The following is a 24,542-nucleotide window of genomic DNA, read 5'->3' as shown; positions in this document are numbered from 1 at the left end:
CTTCCACATACTGGCCACTTTATTAGAAACACCAACACCTTTATCCTTACACTTATTGGGCACTTTATTGGAAACTCCTACTTTGACTTTTCAATCCCTGGGCACTTCCTAAGAACCTCCACATTTGAGCTTTCACTCAGTGGACACTTTATTGGAAACTACGACTTTGTCTTTTCCACTCACTGGCCACTTTATTAGAAACTAATTCCACTAATTTTCCACTTTATAGAAAACCCCACTTTGTCCTTCCACTTACTGGCCACTTTATTAGAAACCCCTACTTTTGTTTTTTTTTCAGTTATTGGTCACTTTACTAGAAACTCTAACCTTATGCTTCCACTCACTGGCCACTTTATTAGAACCCCTTCACTCTCTTTTCAATCACTAAGCACTTTATTAGAGACTCTGACCTTATGCTTCCACTAATTGGCCACTTTATTAGAAACCTTTACTTTGTCTTTCCACTCACTGGTCACTTTATTAGAAACCCTTACTTTATTTTTACAATCACTGGCCACTTTATTGGAAACCCCTACTTTGTTTTTTCAATCATTGGTCACTTTATTAGAAACTCTAACATTATGATTCCATTTATTGTCCACTTTATTAGAAACCCCTCCATTGCCATTTCACTCACTGGCCACTTTTTCGAAACACCTACTCTGACTTTTCAACCACTGGCCACTTTATTAGAAACCCCTACTGTGACTTTTCAACCACTGGCCACTTTATTAGAAACCCCTACTGTGACTTTTCAATCACTGGCCCCTTTATTAGAAACCCCTACTGTGACTTTTCAATCACTGGCCCCTTTATTAGAAACCCCTACTGTGACTTTTCAATCACTGGCCCCTTTATTAGAAACCCCTACTGTGACTTTTCAATCACTGGCCCCTTTATTAGAAACCCCTACTGTGACTTTTCAATCACTGGCCCCTTTATTAGAAACCCCCACTTTTGTCTTTTCAATTAGTGCTTCCACTAATTGTCCACTTTTTGGAAACTCTTACTTTTTCCCAAACACTGGCCACTTTCTTGTGAACTCTAACCTTATGCTACCACTAACTGGCCACTTTATTGGAAACCCCTAATTTGTCATTCCACTCACTGGCCACTTTATTGGAAACTTTTACTGTTTCTTTTCATTCATCTGCCATTTTATTATTCCACTTACTGGACACTTTATAAGAAACCCCTATTTTGTCTTTCTACTCACTGGCCACTTTATTGGAAACTTCATTCTTCCTTCTCTATATAACAGGTATTTTAGCATTAGTGACTGTAGTAAAAGCTACAGTCTGTAACTGTACCTCATATAGATATATTACTATATATATAATACAGGTGTTTCCAATAAAGTGTCTACTGTTTTCTGCCAGGTTGCTGTGTTAGTAATGTTTTGATGTCACATTCTGATCCAGCTGTTGATGGCCACCCAGACAGGTGAGACATTAGACTGGTGAATGATTCACCTGACCCTCTTTACCTTACAGTAAAACAGGTGTACAGTAAAAGTGTTGGGACGACACCAGCAGCACAGAGAGTTTCACACCATCAGAAGGTGGGAAAAGGGTGGGGGTGCTGGGGGGAGGCTGTGCTGGTGAGAGGATGAGATTTACTGTAATATATAGCTGAGATATATGTGAAGTATCTTTCTATCTGTCTATATGTCTGTATGATATTTATCTACAGTATCTAGGTTTAAATATTTACCCCTTTATGTTTCTATATATACAGTCCCCTCCAGAAGTATTGGAACACTGAGGTCAATCCCTTATTTCTGCTGTAGACTAAAACCAACAGAATTTGACTAAAGATTACTATGAGCAAAAGATCAATTCAGCTTTTATTTCCAGGTATTTACATCTGGATCTGATACACAGTGCACCTTCTATCTAGACCCACCAATTTTTCATGTAAGCAAAATAATTGGAACAAATAAACTTAAGTAACCTAAAGTGAATAAGACTATATATTTAGTTGTAATAACTGCATAATTTCTGACCCACTGACATCACTAACCTTCTGCATTCTTTTTTTTTTTTAATTCTTTTCCAGGCTGCAGTGGGTTTTGGGTCATTATCTTATTGCATGATGAAGAATCTCCAGATCAGTTTGGTTTCATCTTTCTTTAAAATCACAGACAAAATGTTTTTCTATAGACGTTCAAGTTCATTAAACATTAATCAAGATTAATGACTCCATCCCAGGATAAGCCATGCAAGCTTAAGGCATGACGCTACCTCCACTGTGTTTCACAGATGAGCTGGTACGTTTTGAAACATGAGCCGATCCTTTCTATCTCCAAACTTTAGTCTTTCCATCACATTGGTAAAGGTTAAAATTGGTCTCATTAGTTCATAATCAGCCCACAGGCTTTAGTCCCTGTACTCCTTGGCACATTACAGTGTAGTCTTCCTATTGTTTTTTTTTTTTTTTTGCTAATTAGTGGTTTTCATCTTTTGCTGCCCTCTGGAGGTTGTTGCTTAGTCACTAACAGTTGTTTTAGGGTTTTACTTTACAGTACTCACTGTTCCTTTTATCAGCTGCTGTGGTTTTTCTTTGGTTAACATCTATTATAACAGAATTATAGCACTCACTGGGGGTTCTGTACTCTGTATTTTCTATGTTTAATGTTTTGCCTGATTCTTTGTCCTGTGATCATGTTTCTGTAAAGCTGCTTTGTGCCAACACCAGTTGCAAAAAGCGCTATACAAATAAATTTGATTTGATTTGATTTAGTACACCAGTGACGACTTTCTTCTTCAGCACATTCCAAACAGTTGTTCTGGCTATGGACAACACTCTGTACTTTTCCAGCAGGACAATTTCTGACCACAAACTGCTGCCATCTCAAGAGCTTAACTTGAAGGCACAAATACTATACCATGGCCAGCCACATTTCCAGACCTAACACTTATTAAACATGTGTGGAAAAATGTGCTATTGGATGCAGTTTCAACACTACCAAGACCCCTATTGTAGCTAAATCTGCAGGAACTGTATGCGGCTATTGGAGCTGCATTAGGAATACCATTAGGAACCTCTACAACTCTTTACATGCTTGATACATCCGACTTATTGTGGGCCTCTTCTGTATTTCACCAAATTCTCTCATTTTTAATGCTTTACTCTATATCAAAGTGTGGATTGTAAGATTTATGCCCACAAGAAAAAAAAAATGCAAATATTAACAACAGATTTTCATAGCTCAAAGTTCACGATTCCTCCCAAACACATAGACGCATTATAAACGACGGTGAAATTTGACATCACTTCTAGTTTCTTTGAACTGATCTTGTTTTAATGAGAGTTTTAATTAGCACCGATTCCACACTCTTCCACAATTAAGACTCATTAGTGCTATTTACATTTGCATTATGAAATTAAAGCAGTGAATTAGAGATTGAGTGTCATCAAGTTTGTCACAGTTTGAGGAAGGAGCATCTGGACAACTGGGGTTTATCTCAGCCCGTCATGTCGAGAGCAATCTTCTGGGTAGGAAGCACTAAAAACACAGGCAGATTTGAAATGAAAGGGTCAAACGAGATCCAGATAAACACCCATTACCATTATCAGCGTGGGGAATAAGGCTTTGTGCTAAATGCAGGCCTTTAATGATGGAATATGTTAGAAATGTCTGATTAGGAAGTGGAAGGTTTAGCCGGGGGATTGGAAAAGCACCTTTTCTTTATCTCCGCCAAAGCCTTCTCCATTAAGAGACTTAACACCGCACAGTAATGCATCACCTGTAATTATTCTCACACGTACGCACCATTTAAGACCTGACCTGACCAGCCACGTCTTTAAAAATAGGACAGGAAATGCACTTTAACAAGTGCGGGCTTTTAGATGGGGAAGTTATATACAATGTCTTCTGTGCATCTAGACTCTTAAAAGGGACATATTATGCAAAACTCACTTTTTGCTCGAGTCTTTATAGGGTCGACTGCTCCTATAAAGAATTTAGTGTCAGGAATCTATGCTTCCATAAGCTGTTTGGATGTTATGGCATGGTGTTTCTTCAACTAGATCAGTTGAATAAACACCACGCCGTTCTGCTGGTTGATAACCTTAGAAAATACACAGCAGGATTAGCAAACAGACTTCTTCTGAGGGAGGGATCTATACCTACTGTGTGCCCACTGAGTTCAGTGCTTCTATCCTAGCTTGGCATAAAACTAGCTTGTTCATATTGTACCATGTTTTGCCAATTTTGTTCATTATTAAACCATCAAAATCTGTCTATATAAGTTAATTGGATAATTAAAAAGGGTTGTAAGTACTGAGACTGACAGGAAATGCACTTTAACAAGTACAGGCTTTTAGATGGGTCTTGGGGAAGTTATATAAAATATCTTCTGTACATCTACACTCTTAAAAGGGACAAATTAGGCAAAACTCACTTTTTGCTTGAGTCTTTATTGGGTCGACTGCTCCTATAAAGAATTTAGTGTCAGGAATCATGTGCTTCCATAAGCTGTTTGGATATTATGGCATGGTGTTTCTTCAACTAGATCAGTTGAATAAATACCATGCCGTTCTGCTGGTTGATAACCTTAGAAAATACACAGCAGGATTAGCAAACAGACTTCTTCTGAGGGAGGGATCTATACCTACTGTGTGCCCACTGAGTTCGGTGCTTCTATCCTAGCTTGGCATAAAACTAGCTTGTTCATATTGTACCATGTTTTGCCAATTTTGTTCATTATTAAACCATCAAAATCTGTCTATCTAAGTTAATTGGATAATTAAAAAGGGTTGTAAGTACTGAGACTGACAGGAAATGCACTTTAACAAGTACAGGCTTTTAAATGGGTCTTGGGGAAGTTTTATATACAATGTCTTCTGTACAGCTACACTCTTAAAAGGGACAAATTATGTAAAACTCAATTTCTGCATGCTTTTGTATTTTCACATGAGTCTTTATAGGGGCATTCAGCCAACAGACTTCGCCTGAGGGAGGGATCTCTACTTACGGAGTTAAGTGCTTCTATCCTAGCTTGCAATAAAACTAGCTTGTTTGTATTTTACCATGTTTTGCCAATTTTCTTCATTATTAAAGCATATTTTTTTTCTATTTAAGTACATTTTAAGCATTAAATATGGTCATGTTTAATACAATCTTAAATATTGTCAATTAAGTCTTTTTAAGTAAAGACATTTAACCATTTAGCTATGTGTTTGTCATACGTACTTTTTTTTGTAATTCTTATTGTAACGTGTTACCCATATGCATAGAATTAGAGTTGAATAAAATCCAAATGAGCTGGTTTATAATCTGTTGTTGTGGGTGTAAAATGTTTATGAACAATTTATTAAGCAATATAACAGTTTGTGTTCTCAATGGTGTTGACATAATCATCATTCCTTATTGTTCCTACTTTAAGAATGCTTTGAATTAAAACATCACTGTATATAGAGCATTATTTAAAAAGATGCAACGTTTTCAGATCTCAAATAATGCAAAGGAAACAAGTTCATATTCATAAAGAGTTCAGAAATCAATATTTGGTGGAATACCCCTGTTTTTTAATCACAGCTTTCATGCATCTTGGCATCATGATCTCCTCCACCAGTCTTACACCCTGCTTTTGGATAACTTTATGCCTTTACTCCTGGTGCAAAAATTCAAGCAGTTCAGTTTGGTTTGATGGCTTGTGATCATCCATCTACCTCTTGATTATATTCCAGAGGTTTTCAATTTGGTAAAATCTTTATACTGTGTACATCTCTGCAATGCAAACTGCAGCAAGTGTGATTGGTTCAACGGCCATCATCAGGTCCCATTTTACAATGCATGCCTCTTATGACTGTGTAATTACAAAGAAAAAACATTTTAATCTGCTGGTTGAAAACATCAGATAATACACAGCAGGATTAGCCAGCAGACGTTGTCTGAGGGAGGGATCTATACCTATTGTGTACCTACTGATTTTAGTGCTTTTATCCTGGTTAAGTATGAACTAGATTTTTGTTAATTTTGTTAACTTTTAAGCCATCAAAATGTGTCTTAGTTAATTGGAAAATTAAAAGGAGTTTTAAATACTAAGAATCCTCCCAAGAATCCTTATTGGCACCTTTATTTCCTCAGAGCAGACTGCAGAAGCTCACGCTACATCCACCATCAGCCTTAACAAGTGCTGTCTTCATGCCAGGACATTCTGGCAGCGTATCAGCTGACCCGATCAGAGATGAGGTCATGAGGAAAATAAGTGGCATCTGTATGACATCTGTGCTCCAGCAAAATCCATTCCAGTTACTGATCACATTCCAACAATCTTCTGAACAAAAACAGCCCCTCCATCACACTTTACAGACACTAAAACAGATATGTCACAGAGCACTGCAGCGGCATCGCAGGAAATCAAATACAGGGATATATACGGCTTACAATAAATGTATATCCACGTACTTCTGCTCTCCTGGACACTTTGTTTTTCATCCTGCTTTATAGAATGCTATAGTCAGCGATGTACTGTACCTGCATTAGGAGCACCAGTTCTAAACCCTATACAATTTGTTCTATGTACAGTTCTGGAAAAAAATTAAAGCACTTCAGTTTCTGAATCAGTTTCTCTGATTTTGCTATGTATATGTTAGAGTAAAATGAATGTTGTTTTACTCTATAAACTACAGACATTTCTCCTAAATTCCAAATAAAATTGTCATTTAGAGCATTTATTTGCAGAAAATGAGATATGGCTGAAATAACAAAAAAAGTATTTGCATTTATTTTAGTTTTAAGAGTTCAGAAATCAATATTTGAGGAATATCCCTGCTTTTTAATCAAAATGTTCATGCATCTTGGCATGTCCTCCTCCACCAGTCTTACACACTGCTTTTGAAAATCTTTATGCTTTTCACTCCTGGCACAGAAAAAAAAAAAAAAAAATCAGCAGTTCAGTTTGGTTTGAAGGCTTGTATGTATGTATATATATAAACTTTATGAATATAAACTTGTTTTCTTTGCATTATTTGAGGTCTGAAAGCTCTGCATCCGTTTTGTCATTTCAGCCATTTCTCATTTTCTGCAAATAAATGCTTTAAATTAAAATTATTTTATTTGGAATTTGGGGAGTATGTTTTATGTAGTTTATAGGAAAAAAACAATGTTCAGTTTACTTAAACATTTACCTATAAATAGCAAAATCAGAGAAAATGATTCAGAAACTGAAGTGGTCTCTTAATTTTTTCCAGAGTTGTAGGCTTTTATTGCTTTTATTTTTATTGGTTGATTTACAGCACAATGACAGCCCACACTAGCGATGCAGCATATCATGTTATTAATAGTTTACAACAATACAATGCTATGCTGCATGGCTATTGCGAGCTTTCATGGTGCTATAAATCAACTAACAAAATACAAAGGCAATAACAGCCTATTTACAGAATATGGGTGGATGTGTTCCTTAACTTAACATTTTTATCCCAACCAGGAAAACATACATACTAGTAGTGCTGTGCGATATGACGATAAATATTGTGGGAACGATAGAAAAGTGTCTATCGTGCTACTTACTATCTATCATTTCTACGGTAATTTAACACATTTTTCAAGCAAGTATATAAAGTAGGCTACGATGAAATGTATTGGCATGGTCACTTTGCATAAACTCGGTTTATATAAGTGATAATAAAGTAATCCTCACAAAAAAGCTTCATAATGTGGTTTTGCAACATGACTCTGCTTTTCGTTATTTTGGGGATACGCCGGTTTGCAACATGCTTTATGGCAGGGGTGTTTCCTTTTTTGGAGCAGCCTGCGACGTATTTTTGAAACAGAATACAGGTTGGCCGGCTGATAAGCAGGTTTTTATAATGTAAGATTCGAAGTTTGAAAGCTAGGTGTCAGAAACGGGCCAAAGAGTCTAAAAGCGGAGAGAGTGCGCAGTTGTAGCGCAGAAAAATTTGAGAGATTAAGAGACATCATGAAATCATCAATTTGAAAAATCTTAGTTTACATAAGACTGTAAGTCAAGTAAAATGATGTGTAATTGAAAATTATCAGGAAAATGTATTATTTAAAGTGGTATATTTAATTATTTGTTTTATTACAGAGTCTGTGTATATATATTGCTGCACTAAAAGGTAGTAATTCTCATTTGTGAAAATTGTTTAATGTCAATTTGAAATAAAGTTGGAAAAAAGTAAGCAATGATATTATTTTGGCATATTTTTTGAAGAATAACTGAAAACATACTTAAGTGTGATATATCATGATATATATGGTTATCGTCATACAAAAATTCCATATTGTGATATATGATTTTTTTCTCATATCGCCCAGCACTACATACTATATATATATATATATATATATATATATATATATATATATATATATATATAAATATACACATCAAATAGCAACTGAACAAACAAACTCAATAAATCTAGTCTTCCTCCGGCACCTGTAAAAACCCAAAGCTATAAAACCTTTTAAAGCTTATTTTTTCCTGTCGATTTCAGCAGATCCATAGGGCTTATTTGGGATCACCTTGCTATATGATCCACTGCTGGTCTTGGGAAAAGGAAATCAGATAAAGTCACAGAATTCACAGCCTGAGCAAAACAAAACAGAGCGTAAACAACTCGTCCAGGTGGGAGTAAGTAACATCAGCTGGTGAGGAGTGCGCTGTAGCATGATTGATAACTTCCAGCTGCATTCATTTCCATGTGTTTTCCCTGCTGAGAGTCGGCAGAGCCGGCCGGCGTGTTCTCCTCCTGTTTTATTGGAGCTCTCGGCCGGCCTCCCGCTTCCACGCTGGCAGCTTCCTCTGCACCGTCCACAGAAACCAAGGACACGCTTGGCCCCTGACAAATCAGCATTGGCAAATGCACCGGGCGCAAAACACAGCGCTGCCTGGAGTCCATCGATATCGCAGAGCGAGCGCAGCCTATAGCTGAAGGTTGGACGTGTTTATTATATGTTAGGCCGTCCTGAAGTGCTATAAATATGAATGAGGAATGATCAGTGGCGTCCTGAAGGGATGGCGTGGCTGTTTACACTCGGGTGTCACTGGGGAGGAAATGGAAGGATTTCAGCTAATGTAGGATTAGCAGGAAATCCTCCGCTCTGTTATCATTAATGGACTTGCTTATAGTGCTTCAGTGCTCTCACAAATATCTCCAGACTGAAAGTGATGCTGTGAATTTGATTGATATAAGTGTGTGCTTCATTTCTGCAGGAATAAAACATTAATATGATTTTAGATTTTAGCTTAAAAAGTAACAGTCTTTACATTTAGGATAAGGGGTCTTAAACTAGTAATATACCAGCCCAAGGGCCACATTCAGCATGAGAGGCAGCTTCAAATTTGAAAAAGACAAAAAAAAAGAGAAGGGATAGTTTGGGAGGGGCACTGGGTGATGTATGGGTTTAGAGGAGGAGGAAGAGCAGCAGTTGTATGCATCTGATAGCAGTGAGATGCAAATGGTTGGACGTCAGATAGTCGGGGCGGTATTATTAATTGATTGACTGATCTGCATATTGTGATGTGTCTGCATACCAAAGTACACACATGCATCATCCTCGTCTATTGCACAGTTGAACCTGAGAGGGCGCTGCAGAGGCAGAAACTACCACAGTAAGTGGTAGAAATGTTTATAAGAATTGTAAGCAGGACTAAAATGTTTTATTACTTCAAAAAACACATTTCAGCTATTAATGGAAAAACTGGTTTAATATATGATCTATAGTATATGGTCTTTAAGTCCAGCCCTTAAGTTGGCTTTATTTATTAGATATTTGTTTTTTATATAATGTATTTTGTCCCGTACCTTAGTTTCTATATTTTCTTCTTACTGTAAATCTAAATATTGAGTTTTTCAAATGCTGTGCCAATCACTTTCAGTATCCATTTGTGTTGTTTGTCTAGTGATATTTGTCAGGCAACAAGCTGGGAAACCCAGCCCACTGGCAGCACATCTGGTATGTGAGATCATTGTGAAAGCAAGGAAGAGATTTATCAGAGGCCTGATTTAAGGTGTGTTAAATAAAAAAAGCGTTTTTTTTAAGTTTAGGAAATGTTTATAAGAATTTTAAGCAGGAGGGCGCTGCAGAGGCAAAAAATACCACAGTAAAAAAGCCTTTTTTTTAAGTTTAGGAAATGTTTAATAATTTTAAACAGAAAGAGGGGCTGCAGAGGCAAAAAAAATACCACAATAAAAAAAAAAAAAGTTTTTTTTTTTTTAAGTTTAGGAAATGTTTAAGATTTTTAAGCAGGAAGGTGCTGCAGAGGCAGAAACTACCACAATAAAAAGCATTTTTTTTCTAGTTTAGGAAATGGTTTATAGTATATGTAGATTATTGGCTGGATTTTCTCAGTCAGTTTTATGAAGTAGAGTCACCTGGGATTCAGGCTTTCAGTTAACAGCTGTGCTGAACTCATCAAGAGTTAATATTTACTTGAATTTCTTGTCGCTTAATAAAGTGTTTGAGAGCATCAGTTGTAAAGTAGTGAAGAGGTAGAGTTACAGGTATACAGTGAATAGTGAATATTTGAGTAATGTTCTAATCCAGGTTATGAGAAGCAACAACTACTAAACTAAATAAAGACAAAATACTTTAAAGAAGAATGAAGGTCAGTCAATCCAAAACACATTAATTACTTAAGGTTAGGATGAAACTGGCCCTCATCAGGACCACCCGATGAAAGGAAGAGCATAAGTTTCCTCTGTTGTACAGAATAAGTTCATCTGAGTTACCAGTCTCAAAAACCACAAGTTAACATCTCCTCAGATAAGAGCATTTAAGTACTTCCTAGAGTATTTTGGTTTGTTTAACACTTTTAAGTTACTACATGATTCCTTATGTGTTCCTTCATATTCTGGATGACTTCAGTATTCCTTTATTAATTTATTAATTAGTAGGGAAAAAAAGAAATAATAAAACATTGAATGAGAAGGTGTGTCCAAAGTTTTGGCTGGAACTGTACATATAATTGTGCTGAGACTAGAGAAGATGTTGCATTGGTGCAGTGAAGAGCATTTCTGTGCATATTTGTTTCCTGCAAATGGGATTTATAGATTTAATACAAGAAAGTTTGGTACCACTTTAAAATAAGACTACCTTTATAAAGGGTTTATAAATGGTTTACAATTAGTTTATTAATGGTTACTAACTAGGTTGTAAATGCCATAATTATCATTAATAATCAGTTATAACACATACGTAGAAAGGGCAACAATGACCTGTTGTTTGTCAAATAGTGAACCCACAGCAATCTATACTGTTGATCTTTCTACGTATGTACACAGCTCAGGTGGGGGAATCTGTCAATAGGACAACTATTAGTTGTGCACTGCACAAATGTCATTTATGGAAGACATGCAAGAAAAAGCCACTGTTAAAATAAATTCATAAAAAGTCTTGTTTAAAGTTTGCATTTTGCCAGAAGCCATGTTGAAGACACAGCTACGATGTGGAACAAGATGCTTTGATCAGATGAGACCAAAATTGAACTTTTTGGCCAAAATGCAAAATGCTACGTGTGGCAGAGAATTGACACTACACATCAATCTGAACACACCATCCCCACTGTGAAACCTGGTGGTGGCAGCATCATGGTTGGGCCTGCTTTTCTTCAGCAGGGACAGGGATGACGGGTAAAATTGATGGGAAGATGGACGGAACCAAATACAGGAGCATTCTGAAAGAAAACCTGTTGGAATCAGCAGAAGACCCGAGACTGGGATGGAGATTTATCTTCAAACAAGACAATGATCCAAAACGGTTTACAAATAAACGTGTTTGAGTGGCCAAGTCAAAGTCCAGACCTGAACCCAATAGAGAATCTTTGGAAAGACCTGAAACTTCTGTTCACACTTTCCATCTAATGTGACTGAGCTTGTTTTGATTAATGCATCATTTTCTTTCCATTTCACAATTGTATACCACTTTCGGTTGGTCTCACATTAAATTCCAATGAAATATATATTTGTTTGTGACAAAAACTGGAAAAGTTCAAGGGGTATGAATGCTTTTGCAAGCCACTGTATATGTCTCAATGCTTCGGTGAGCAGATGATCAGCGAATTGAGATGTAAAAGCTCAGTAAAGGAGAAGTGTGCAGCTTTACACTGATAAGGGAGTCTCAGGGCAGACCATATGTATACCCAGGCACACACTGGCTCATAAAGGCTATAAGCTTTAGAAAGGTCTGGACACTCGCTTTCCTGCAGTCTTGTTAGCTGGACAGTAGTTCATTATCTTTCTCTACATGACGCTGGGCCTCATGCTGCTCGGCCATCTTGAAGTGTTGGATCACACTGACTCCGGCCGAGTGAAGTAAACGGAGCTGGAAGAATCTAACACGTGTCTGAACTGTATCCAAGAGAGAGAACTCACTGATACGGAAACTAAAACTCACTGTACAGCGAAACTTTTACACACTTACTTACAGGCTGAAATCGCCTGCAATATAATTTCATTTAAAAATTAGAGTAATACAACATACAATTAACTATACCCTTCTAATGGTTGCAGGTAACTAGGCAACATCTTGTTATTCACAATCAGACAAAACATTGTAATTCTACTGCTAAGTGGTATGAAAAGTATAGACCATGCTGTTCCAGTATCAAAGTTCACTGTTGCAGATTGGGTACCCTCGCAGCAACTGACTGGTATTTTCTTCGCTCTGTTTCCCTCTAGTGTATAGGAGCAAGTATCTAAATCTTAATCTTTAAGAATCTTAAAGCCGGGGTCTAAGTCAAGTTACAAATCATAAGGCTAAAGTCCAATCAAGTCATAAGTCTTAAGGTTAGAGACCAACTCAAGTCATAAGTCTTAAGGTTAGAGACCAACTCAAGTCATAAGTCTTAAGGTTAGAGACCAACTCAAGTCATAAGTCTTAAGGTTAGAGACCAACTCAAGTCATAAGTCTTAAGGCTAAAGTCCAATCAAGTCATAAACCTTATGGTAACATCCTAAATCACGTCATAAAACATTAGACTAGAGCCCAAGTCAAATCATAAGTCTTAAAGTAACAGTATAAATCAAATCATAAGTCTTAAAGTAACAGTATAAATCAAATCATAAGTCTTAAAGTAACAGTATAAATCAAATCATAAGTCTTAAAGTAACAGCATAAATCAAATCATAAGTCTTAAAGTAACAGTATAAATCAAATCATAAGTCTTAAAGTAACAGTATAAATCAAATCATAAGTCTTAAAGTAACAGTATAAATCAAATCATAAGTCTTAAAGTACGAGTTTAAGTCAAGTCATAAGTCTTTAGACTAGAGCCAAGTTAAATCATAAGTCTTAGGGTAACCATAAGTCTTAGGGTCTAAGTCACATCATAAATCTTTAGACAAAAGACCAAGTCAAGTCACAAGTCTTAAAGCTAAAGTCCACTCAAGCCATTAGTCTTATTGGATAAGCCAAATGAAGTCATAAGTCTTAAGGTACGAGTTTAAGTCACGTCATAAGTCTTTAGACTAGAGACCAAGTCTAAAGTCTAGAGTTCAGGTCAAGTCCAAACAAGACATAAGTCTAAAGGCTTAAAGACTAAAGGTGTTGGTCTAAATCAAGTCATAAATCATTAGATTAGAGACCAAGTCATAAGTCTTAAGGTCTTACGGCTAGAGCCCAATGAAGTCATAAGTCTTAATGTATGTGTCTAGGTCAAATCATAAGTCTTTAGACTAGAGACCAAGTCAAGTCATAGGTCTTAAGGTAATAGTCGAAATCAAATCATAAATAATTGATTGAGGCTAAGCTGAGCCAAGGGTACAAGTTTAAGTCAAGTCATAAGTATTTAGACTAGAGGCCAAGTGAAGTCATAAGTCTTAAGGTAACAGTCTAAATTAAGTCATAAATAATAAGACTAGAGCCCAATCAAGTCATTAGTGTCATGGCCAGAGCGCAATATCTTCCAATAAAGTCTAATAAATTAGTCTAAGTCAAGTCATCAGTCTTTAGACTAGAGACCAATGAAGTCATAAATCCTAACGTAACAATTTAAATCAAGTCATAAATAATTAGACCAGAAACCAATGAAGTCAAGTCTTAAGGTATGAGTCTAAGTCAAGTCTATAGACTAGAAATGGGTATGTACACAATAATAGACAGGTGGTTTTAATGTTATGTAAGGAATTATAATCTAATTTAATGTTATTTATGATGGTTTTCTTCCAGAAATGATCTCCCCAATACTTTTAATGTCATTCCTAAATGTTTAAAGCTTTTCCAGAGAAAACTTTTCCTCAAATTTACTATTTTTTTATTTTTTATTTTTTGCTCTGAACATGCCTGCGTGATTCGCTGTTGACACTGTGCCATTCAGCACAAATTAATGTTAGCCGATAGAGAGGGGGGGAAAAACTCAATATTCATTTGCCATGGGCCAGTGCTAGGTGACAGTGGATTTAATTAATCTGGACTTAATTATAGACATATTTACCCTCAGTTCAAAGCAAAGCAATTTTTGTTCAAACATTGGCACAGTGGTAAAAGTAAAAGAGATGATTTGATGTTAATGCCGGCTCTTACGTTCACCCCATGGACCTTGAAAGTAATTAGCTTGCATGCTAACACAGTAAACACTCAATAGACACAAAGCCTCACGACGGAAAAACGCTCACCTGACTGATGGCTGTGAAAGGAGGCGCAACATGAAGCGCCGCCGCTCTGTTTACATGCTTTGAAGGCAATTTCAGTTTTAATTTAGTTTTGTTATCGTAGTTTATGAAAATATGCAAATAGCCAAACTTGAGCTTATTGGTAGCTTCGTATTTATACACGCAAAGCGCTTCACACCTGGATCATCCTGAACAAACTCAACTGACCTTTTTGAGGGCCATTATACGCTGGTTCTAGTCTTTCACAGCGATTTGTGGTTTATGAATAAGTATAATTTGGAAAGTGAAGGACTCAACTGGTGGGCAAATCTTTAAACTGAGTGGAAAAAAATACATATTAAAATATTCACAGAAATGTGAGAATTAGCATGATTATTATTAAACTAATGCTGCAATTTATATTAATAAAAATGAAATAAAAGGAAATGAAAAAACGCACTGGTACATTATGGGATAATATAGGTCCACACAGATCAGCCATAACCATTGTGTAGGTTGCCCTAAAATGGCATTTAGTTTTAGTCATAATTCAGTCATTTGAAATGTTTTTTGTTTTTGTCTTAGTCTTGTGACTAAAATAGCATTGAGTTTTAGTCATAATTTAGTCATCTGAAATGTTTTTAGTTTTAGTCTTAGTTTTTGGCGACTAAATATCATAAGAATATAGTCGACTAAAACTACAGTCAATTTAGTTGACTAAAATGTAAAGGGTGTAAATATAAATATGTATTTTTTGTGACGTTAAAGGAGAAATATATGGTCTCTCGTCTTTCTCTCTGCTGACACTGTCGAGTTAACTTCGGGTCGAGACCCATAAGCAACCACAGTTTACAGGCGAGGGCGGATTCCCGGCTTTTGCTACTGCAAAAGAGACAGATACTGATTGGATGGCTACCCTGCTTGTCCCGCCTCTCCACTGACGCTAAAGTAGTAGTGATTGGATCTCTTCCTAACTTGTCCCTACCTTTTACAAAACCTGTCTTGTTGTTATTAATTGACAAAAAAAGGTTTTTATTAAGTTATTGTCTCATTTTCATCTTGAAAAAAAGGTTTGTTGATGAAAACTATGACAAAAATTATTCATCAAAGAAATGAACACTGGCTGAGACACACAAAAGCATCATGCTGTTAAGATACGAATGTGCCAAAGTCAGAGCTCACCTGCGAATGATAGCTGGTACACTATGGAACCAAATCAGGGAAATAAGTGACAGCAAATCCACACACACCGTTTATACAAAAAAAAAAAAAAATTCAAGCTTAATACCGAAAAGTCAAATATCAATACTAAAACCAACTTTACTGTGGTCTGTCACGGAGAAGTGGATGCCATCGCGCATGGGAGAACACAGACATTTCACACAGGCACATTGTGACAGGGTCCTCTGGAATAGGTCCTTAACCGTATACCACGCCCCTTTTCTATGATGCCACGCCCCCATGCAAGATCAGGGACAAAATTAAAACCTGAAAACTGTGATCTGAAAGTGAAAAAAAGATTTAAACTCTGAAAAATATAAAATATCACATATTACAAAAAATAATAAGAAGAAAATACACAAAAAGTAAAAAAAAAAAAAAAATGTTTAAAATAAATCCCGAATTGAATAAAATTTATATATAAGCTAAAAAAAAAAAAAAACATTTTATACGCTTAATTTTATTTTGAATATATTTTTGTATTTTTTAAAGTTCAAGCTTAATACTTAAACTTTCAGTTTCTTTTTATTTTTTTAATGGACAAAACTTTATTTATTTAAAAAATGAAACATTAATTTCACCTCATGTCCAAAACACACCCACGATTAATACGTGCAAGGCATATTTTCGGTGCCCTGATGATACCAGACACACATCGACACGCCCTAAATCCATTTGTTTGTTATCAGCAATTGACTGGTGTGCTAAAGATCACTAAAATAGGGCCCTTGGAGACGCTCTGTCTCAATTTTTGCCTAATATGTACTGTAGATTTTACCACTTCACTACTGTCATTCTACACAGATAGTCAATGTTATTCACTTTATCAGTCAGTCAGTATTTATTAAGATCTGTCTGATTGGTGTATACTATTAACTTTAAAAATTGCACATGCACATAATGCACATAATGAAGGCAATAATATACGCACAGTGTGTTTCATCTGTATTCATTAATCCACATCACTGATATCTTCTCTAAAATGGCTCTGGGAGAAAATAACACAGCGTTGCATCATTTATGCTATAGCTTTAGGCTTCGGGCGTTCAATTTTTACTCTTTCAGGCGTTAATAAACATTAATTAATAAAATTACTTTAATAAAACCTTTATTATGAGAATCCATTATCTTGCAAAGCATACATTGAGAATAAATAATACAAATAAAACAAATCATTAGCAGCTGAACCTATGAGAGTACCTTAAACACATTTAACAGCACAGTGTGTCCTCTAAAGTGGCTCTGAAAGAAATAAATTACACACTGTTTCATCATTTATGGTATGGCCTTAAGGTTGTGAGTGAGGCTTAAATTTTCATTTAGTCTGTCACTGGCCTCGATAAAATAGCTTTAATAAAGCCTTTCTGTCGCCCTCAAAGGTTTAGAATGGAATTTAAAATAGGAAACGGAAAATAGGAAAATCTGGAGCCAGAATATTTTTAATAATCCACCACCAATATCAAGGCGCATATTCATAAAGCTTTTCATAATAGGTCAGATTTTCTGGCATCAGATTCCTTTCATATTCACCATATTCACATTTCATATTCATAATAGATCTTCCACTGTAAAACTTCTGCTAAAAAGTCCTAAAAAGTTTATTTGATCCATTGAGAGAATTATACAGTATATAAGCTATATTCTTCAAAACGAGAAATTATTGTTACTTTATACCATATTTATATTTACCCACATTTGTTCTTCACATTTACAGGCCTCCCACCTGCTTACACAAACATTACGAGTAATATGAGTCTTAGGTTTTATTCACCTGATAGAATTTAAGCTTGTCTATATATATATATATATATATATATATATATATATATATATGCCTGTGTGTTTGCATTCTTTTACTCTATTTCTGCACTTTCTTTTATTTTTTACACTATCTTCGCGAAGTATTGCCAATTTTCTCCCCAATGACTGGTTGACTTCAATTTCTCTGCCTTAGATTAGCCACTATTAAATAAGTTGTTTGGTTTTGACTATCTATCTATCTATCTATCTATCTATCTATCTATCTATCTATCTATCTATCTATCTATCTATCTATCTATCTATCTATCTATCTATATTTCTGCACTTTCTTTTGCTATTTTTTACACTATCTTCGCGAAGTATTGCCAATTTTCTCCTGTTTCTTGCTTGAAATGTACCAACCAATGACTGGTTGACTTCAATTTCTCTGCCTTAGCTTAGCCACTATTAAATAAGTTGTTTGGTTTTGACCATCCATCCATCCATCCATCGATCCTTCCATCCATCCATCCAATGACTGGTTGGTTACAATTTCTTTGCCTTTGCTTAGACGCTTTTAAATACGTTTTTTTTTTAAGTTTTTTTTTTTTTTTTTTTTTTTTTTTTTTTTAAGGCAAATAAGGTTTTGACTCCTGTTCTGGTTTTTGACCCTACTTTTTTCTGTGATTTATGTCTTCGCTCTGTTTATTCATATTTTGGTTGCTTATTGTGACATTTGCTATTCTTTGTACCTCTAATCTGGTTGTGATTAAACCGGCTTTTACATTTGTGAGCATCTGATTTGTAACTTGCCTCTGACAATGTTCTAATCTTTCTTGCAGTTTTCAGGTTGTTGAGATTATTTTAAAAAGGATCTTCAAAAAAAATCCAGCTAAAGACCAGCTGCTGGTTTATTTGTCAAAATGGCTGAAAAGCTGGTCATCCAAGTAAAATCTCTCCATCTCTCCAGAAGCAATCTCTCCATCTTCCTGCCTATATGTCTTTGATCTATCTATGTACTGTAACACTTTATGAAAACGTTTGGGCACCCAAACTTTTATAAATCATAGGTTGTTTGGATCAGCAGTTTCAGTTAAATAATGTATCATATAGCAGAAGAACACAGTGATATTTGAAAAGTTAAATGAAGTTGATAGGATTTACAGAAAGTGTGTATTAATTCTCTAAACTAAATTAGGCACCCCAACAGAAAAAAATACTTCAATATTTAGTAGATCCTCCTTTTGGAGAAAAAACAGCCTCTAAACTCTTCCAATGGCTTCCAATGAGAGTCTGGTTGAAGCTTCTGGTTGAAGGTATTTTGGATCATTCTTCTTTACTAAACATCTCAGCTAAGCATGTATTAGTAGTACCATTCATAATTCCACTTATTTACAGCCTTGTAATCCATAGGGTTCTAGCATATAATATTTTTACAGAGTGTCGCAGATTACCTACAAGTTACTTACTGTAAAAAAATGAATGTTAGTAACAATCTTTAATAAATACTCAATCAAAAAGTATTTACACTCCAGAAAATATCTATATAATAAGCTCTCACCTACTCACTCAGTATAAACAGTAGTCATATACGTCCTCCAAAAATCGGATTTGCGAGAAAAACACACACACATAAGGCAAAAAATAAATATACCATCCGTTACAAAGCAGAGAGTAGAAGAGTTACTTTTTTAATCCCACACAAACAGCAGATCCATCAGAGGTATAGATTTCTGAGCGCTGCGATACCTTACACAAGCATGTGCTCCTTTTTTATCATTCCTATTCATTTCCCTCACCTTGAGGGAGCTCGAACAATCAAATATTTGATTTTGGCTTAGCCGGGAGATTTAATCCCTGTGATGCTTAAAGGGGTTTTCTCCAAGTTGTGTTTATGCAATTTTGCCTGCTGCTGCAATTCTATGGGAACATTTCCTCCCCATTCCAACAGCTGGGATTAGTTTACGAGTGTGTGAAAGAAATGACTAATACCTCAAAGCGCAAGCCATCCCCGAGTGTGAAAGGTTGAATTTGAAATGCTGCGGGTGAGAAAATGATCCCCCGCCCTCCCAGCCCCTTTTTCTCCTGGTAGAATCACACTCGTGCTCTCTGGCCTACTTTCAGCTTCTGTACATTTATATTTACATCAGACATACTCACAATATAATATTCACACAAATGGAATCTTTTTACATCCATACAGCTATTGTTTTCAACTGCACTGATCATATAGAAGCACTTTGTTATTTCTATCTGTCTGTCTGTCTGTCTGTTGCTCTGTCTGTCTGTCCGTCAATATACACCTGGCTGTATTTGCCTCTCTTTATCTATCTATCTGTCTGTTTGTCTGTCACTCAGTCGGTCTGTCGGTTTGTTAGTCGGTCTGTCTGTCCATTTGTCTATATCCACCTGTCTCTATCTGTCTGTCTGTCTCTATATTTGTCTGTCTGTCAGTCGGTCTGTCGGTTTGTTGGTCGGTCTGTCTGTCTGTCCATCTATATTCACCTGTACTTGCCTATCTATATAAGATGTACTTGCCTACCTATCTATATATCTATCATCTGTATGTATCTGCCTCTATCTGTCTGTCCGCCTGTCTGTATTCGTATCTGTCCATCCATCCATCCATCCATCCATCCATCCATCCATCCATCCATCCATCCATCCATCCATCCATCCATCCATCCATCCAGTCTGTATCTGTTTATGTCTGTCTGTATCTGTTTCTGTCTGTCTGTCTCTGTTTCTGTGTCTGTCTGTATCATCTGTATGTATCTGTCTCTATATGTCTGTCTGTCTGTTTCCGCATGTCTGTATTTCTGTATATCTGTCTGTCTGTCTGTCTGTCTGTCTCATCTTTATGTATCTGTCTCTATATGTCTGTCTGTTTCCGCATGTCTGTATTTTATCTATCTATCTATCTATCTATCTATCTATCTATCTATCTATCTATCTATCTATCTATCTGTCTGTCTGTCTGTCTGTCTGTCTGTCTGTCTGTCTGTCTGTCTGTCTGTTTCCGCATGTCTGTATTTCTGTCTATCTGTGTCTGTCTGTCTGTCTGTCTGTCTCATCTTTATGTATCTGTCTCTATATGTCTGTCTGTCTGTTTCCGCATGTCTGTATTTTATCTCTCTCTATCTATCTATCTATCTATCTATCTATCTATCTATCTGTCTGTCTGTCTGTCTGTCTGTCTGTCTGTCTGTCTGTCTGTCTGTCTGTATCATCTGTATGTATCTGTCTCTATATGTCTGTCTGTCTGTTTCCGCATGTCTGTATTTCTATCTATCTATCTATCTGTCTGTCTGTCTGTCTGTCTCATCTGTATGTATCTAGATAGATAGATAGATAGATAGATACTTTATTGATCCCGAAGGAAATTTAGCAGCCAGTAGCAATTACACAACACAGTAGAAACAAAAACATTACACAGTAGAAACAAACAATAAGTGTAGTACAATACTTATTGAGGGATAAAATTATAAATTGAGACTTATATATTATATATTATATAATATATAATATATAATATAATATATATATATATATATATATATATATATATATTATAAAATATATATACATAAATATATAAATACAAAAAAAACTATAGAAAGTGTGGAAGTAAACAGTCGTAGATATGAGGTAGTGCAGTAAAAGAATAAACTAAATAAACAGCTCTGTGACAAGAACCTGCCACTGAAACTGCTCCTATGATCCATGATGATGGAATGTAATAGGTGACCATCATCATCCATGATGGAGAGTAGTTTGTGCAGTGTCCTCCTCTCTGCCACCGTTACCACAGAGTCCAGCTCCACGCCAACCACGGACCCCGCACGCCTGACCAACTTGTTCAGACGCATCTCGTCCCTCTTCTTCATGCTTCCTCCCCAGCACACCACAGCATAGAAAAGACAGCTGGACACCACAGTCTGATAAAACATCAGCAGACTTTCATCAGAAGTAGAGCCGGCTCTGTCCCTTCCTGTACAGGATGTCTGTGTTGGCTGACCAGTCCAGCCTATCATCCAGATGCAGTCCGAGATCTGTCTCTGTATGTCTGTCTGTCTGTTTCCGCATGTCTGTATTTCTATCTATCTATCTATCTATCTATCTATCTATCTATCTATCTATCTATCTATCTATCTGTCTGTCTGTCTGTCTGTCTGTCTGTCTGTCTGTCTGTCTGTCTGTCTGTCTGTCTGTCTGTCTGTCTGTCTGTCTGTCTGTCTGTCTGTCTCATCCATATGTATCTGTCTCTATATGTCTGTCTGTCTGTTTCCGCACGTCTCTATTTGTATCTTTCTATCTATCTATCTGTCTGTCTGTCTGTCTGTCTCATCCATATGTATCTGTCTCTATATGTCTGTCTGTCTGTTTCCGCACGTCTCTATTTGTATCTTTCTATCTATCTATCTATCTATCTGTCTGTCTGTCTGTCTGTCTGTCTCATCCATATGTATCTGTCTCTATATGTCTGTCTGTCTGTTTCCGCACGTCTCTATTTGTATCTTTCTATCTATCTATCTATCTATCTATCTATCTATCTATCTATCTATCTATCTATCTATCTATCTATCTATCTATCTATCTATCTATCTATCTATCTACAGTATCTATCTATCTATCTGTCTGTCTGTCTGTCTGTCTCATCCATATGTATCTGTCTCTATATGTCTGTCTGTCTGTTTCCGCACGTCTCTATTTGTATCTTTCTATCTATCTGTCTATCTGTCTGTCTAAGAGTACATTGTGTTTAAGAGTACATTGTGAGTAAGTTGTGTTTACTAGTCAAATTATATGTTAATGTTTCCTGAGAGAGAGAGAGAGAGAGAAAGAGAGAGAGAGAGAGAGAGAGAGAGAGAGAGAGAGAGAGAGAGAGAGAGAGAGAGAAATTGATAATTTGATTAGACTAAGTAAAAAAAAAATATCTGGATGACCCTTTTACCTGATTCTGGCTTGACTGACAGTTCATACACGTCTTATATAATCTCCATAGAAAACCACTAAAAATGCTTTAGAGCAGCTGGGAGCACATGACCCCGAGGTCACCATGCCCAAGGACAAGCGTAGGATACCAGAGTATAAAGCCTCCCAGCACAGGGGTGTGGAACAGTGAACTGTGTTCTCTTGGGTGATGGGACTCCATCGAATACCTTTAGGATGTGCTGGAGTGGCAAAACTAATCATCCAACATCAGTACCTGACATGACCAATGCTCTTGTGAGGCTGATTGCAATCAAATCCACTTCACAGCAATGTTCCAGCATCTACAATAAAAGCTATTTTAAAGAACTTCACCATCAAATAGATACTAGAGTAGAGTTAAAGTAACACCATTCTAGGGGTTAAAACATGCTCTGATTTTACCACATCAATATAATCAGGAGGAAGATGGAGGAAGATGGATGATCACAAGCCATCAAACCAAACTGAACTGCTTGATTTTTTGCCCCAGGAGTGGCATAAAGTTACACAAAATCAGTGTGTAAGACTGGTGGAGGAGAACAAGACAAAATGCATGAAAACTGTGTTTAAAACACAGTTTTTGTTTCACCAAATATTGATTTCTGAACTCTTAAAACTTATAAATTAATATGAACTTGTTTACTTTACATTATTTGAGGTCTGATAGCTCTGCATCTTTTTTGCTATTTCAGTGATTTCTCTTTTTCTGCAAATAAATGCACAAAAATAACAATATTTTTATTTGGAATTTGGGAGAAATGTTTTCTGTAATTTATAAAATAAAACATCAATGTTCATTTTACTCGAACATAAACCTATAAATAGCAAAATCAGAGAAACTAATTCAGAAACTGAAGTGGCCTCTTAGTTTTTTTGCAGAGCTGTATATTATATATGCATATAGTGTATTTACTTTTTGAGTAAAATAATCCTATAACAATAAGTGAGTTACTGCAATGCAGTTCTTACCAGCATGAAATCACACTTTAAAGTAAATTAAATGGTAACTAGCTCTTATGACCTACAACACTTGGCCAGATAGTCAACCAATTCAGCTCTGTAAAAATGAATAGACCACCTCAGTTTCTGAATCAGTTTCTCTGATTTTGCTATTTAAAGGTTTATGTTTGAATAAAATGAACATTGTTGTTTTATTCTATAAATTACAGACGGTCTCCCAAATTCCAAATAAAAATATTTTCATTTAGAGCATTTATTTGCAGAAAATGAGAAATGACTAAAATAAAAAATAATAAATAAAAAAAAGAAAAGATGCACAGCTTTCAGACCTCAAATAATGCACAAGAAATTTTTAAGAGTTCAGAAATCAATATTTGGTGGAAAAACCCTGGTTTTTAATCACACTTTTCATGCATCTTGGCATCATGTTCTCCTCCACCAGTCTTACACACTGCTTTTGGATAACTGTATCCCATATACTCCTGGTGCAAGAATTCAAGCAGTTCAGTTTGGTTTGATGGCTTGTGATCATCCATCTTCCTCTTGATTATATTCCAGAGGATTTCAATTGGGTAAAATCAAAGAAACTCATCATTTTAAAGTGGTCTCTTATTTTTTTTTCCAGAGCTGTATATACAAGACACTGATGGTAAGTAAGGGTTGGGGGCAGGGTATGTTCATTGTGCAAATAATTTATGATAGAAGCAAATAGGAAAATGCAAGTTTTAGTATTGTGAGGTAGATATATTTTAGTTGTTCAATTTAGATCAACTAAGAACATCTTGCAACCAAACTCTAAAATATACACGTTCACAATTTGTTTTTCCCATATTTTTCTCTAACTCCAGAAATGTGCTGTGTGGCGGCTGAAGAGGGCAAATTCCCAATAATACCCTTGATTTGAGAATAAAAGTCTCTGTGAGCTGGTGAATTTAAGCATATGTACTGGTACTCTATGAACACAAGTGAAGGTTTAGTGATGTGGAGGCTCAGTATTATTGCCCCCAGTGTGTGCCTTTAGGGTAGAAACAGCAGGGCTAGTGCGGTAACTCTGCATGCAGCCCAACGTCCACTGTGAT

Source organism: Astyanax mexicanus, chromosome 9 (genome assembly GCF_023375975.1).
Source record: "Astyanax mexicanus isolate ESR-SI-001 chromosome 9, AstMex3_surface, whole genome shotgun sequence".
Taxonomy (NCBI): Eukaryota; Metazoa; Chordata; class Actinopteri; order Characiformes; family Acestrorhamphidae; genus Astyanax; species Astyanax mexicanus.
The sequence above is the reverse complement of the archived record's forward strand: the minus strand, read 5'-3'. Positions refer to the sequence as shown.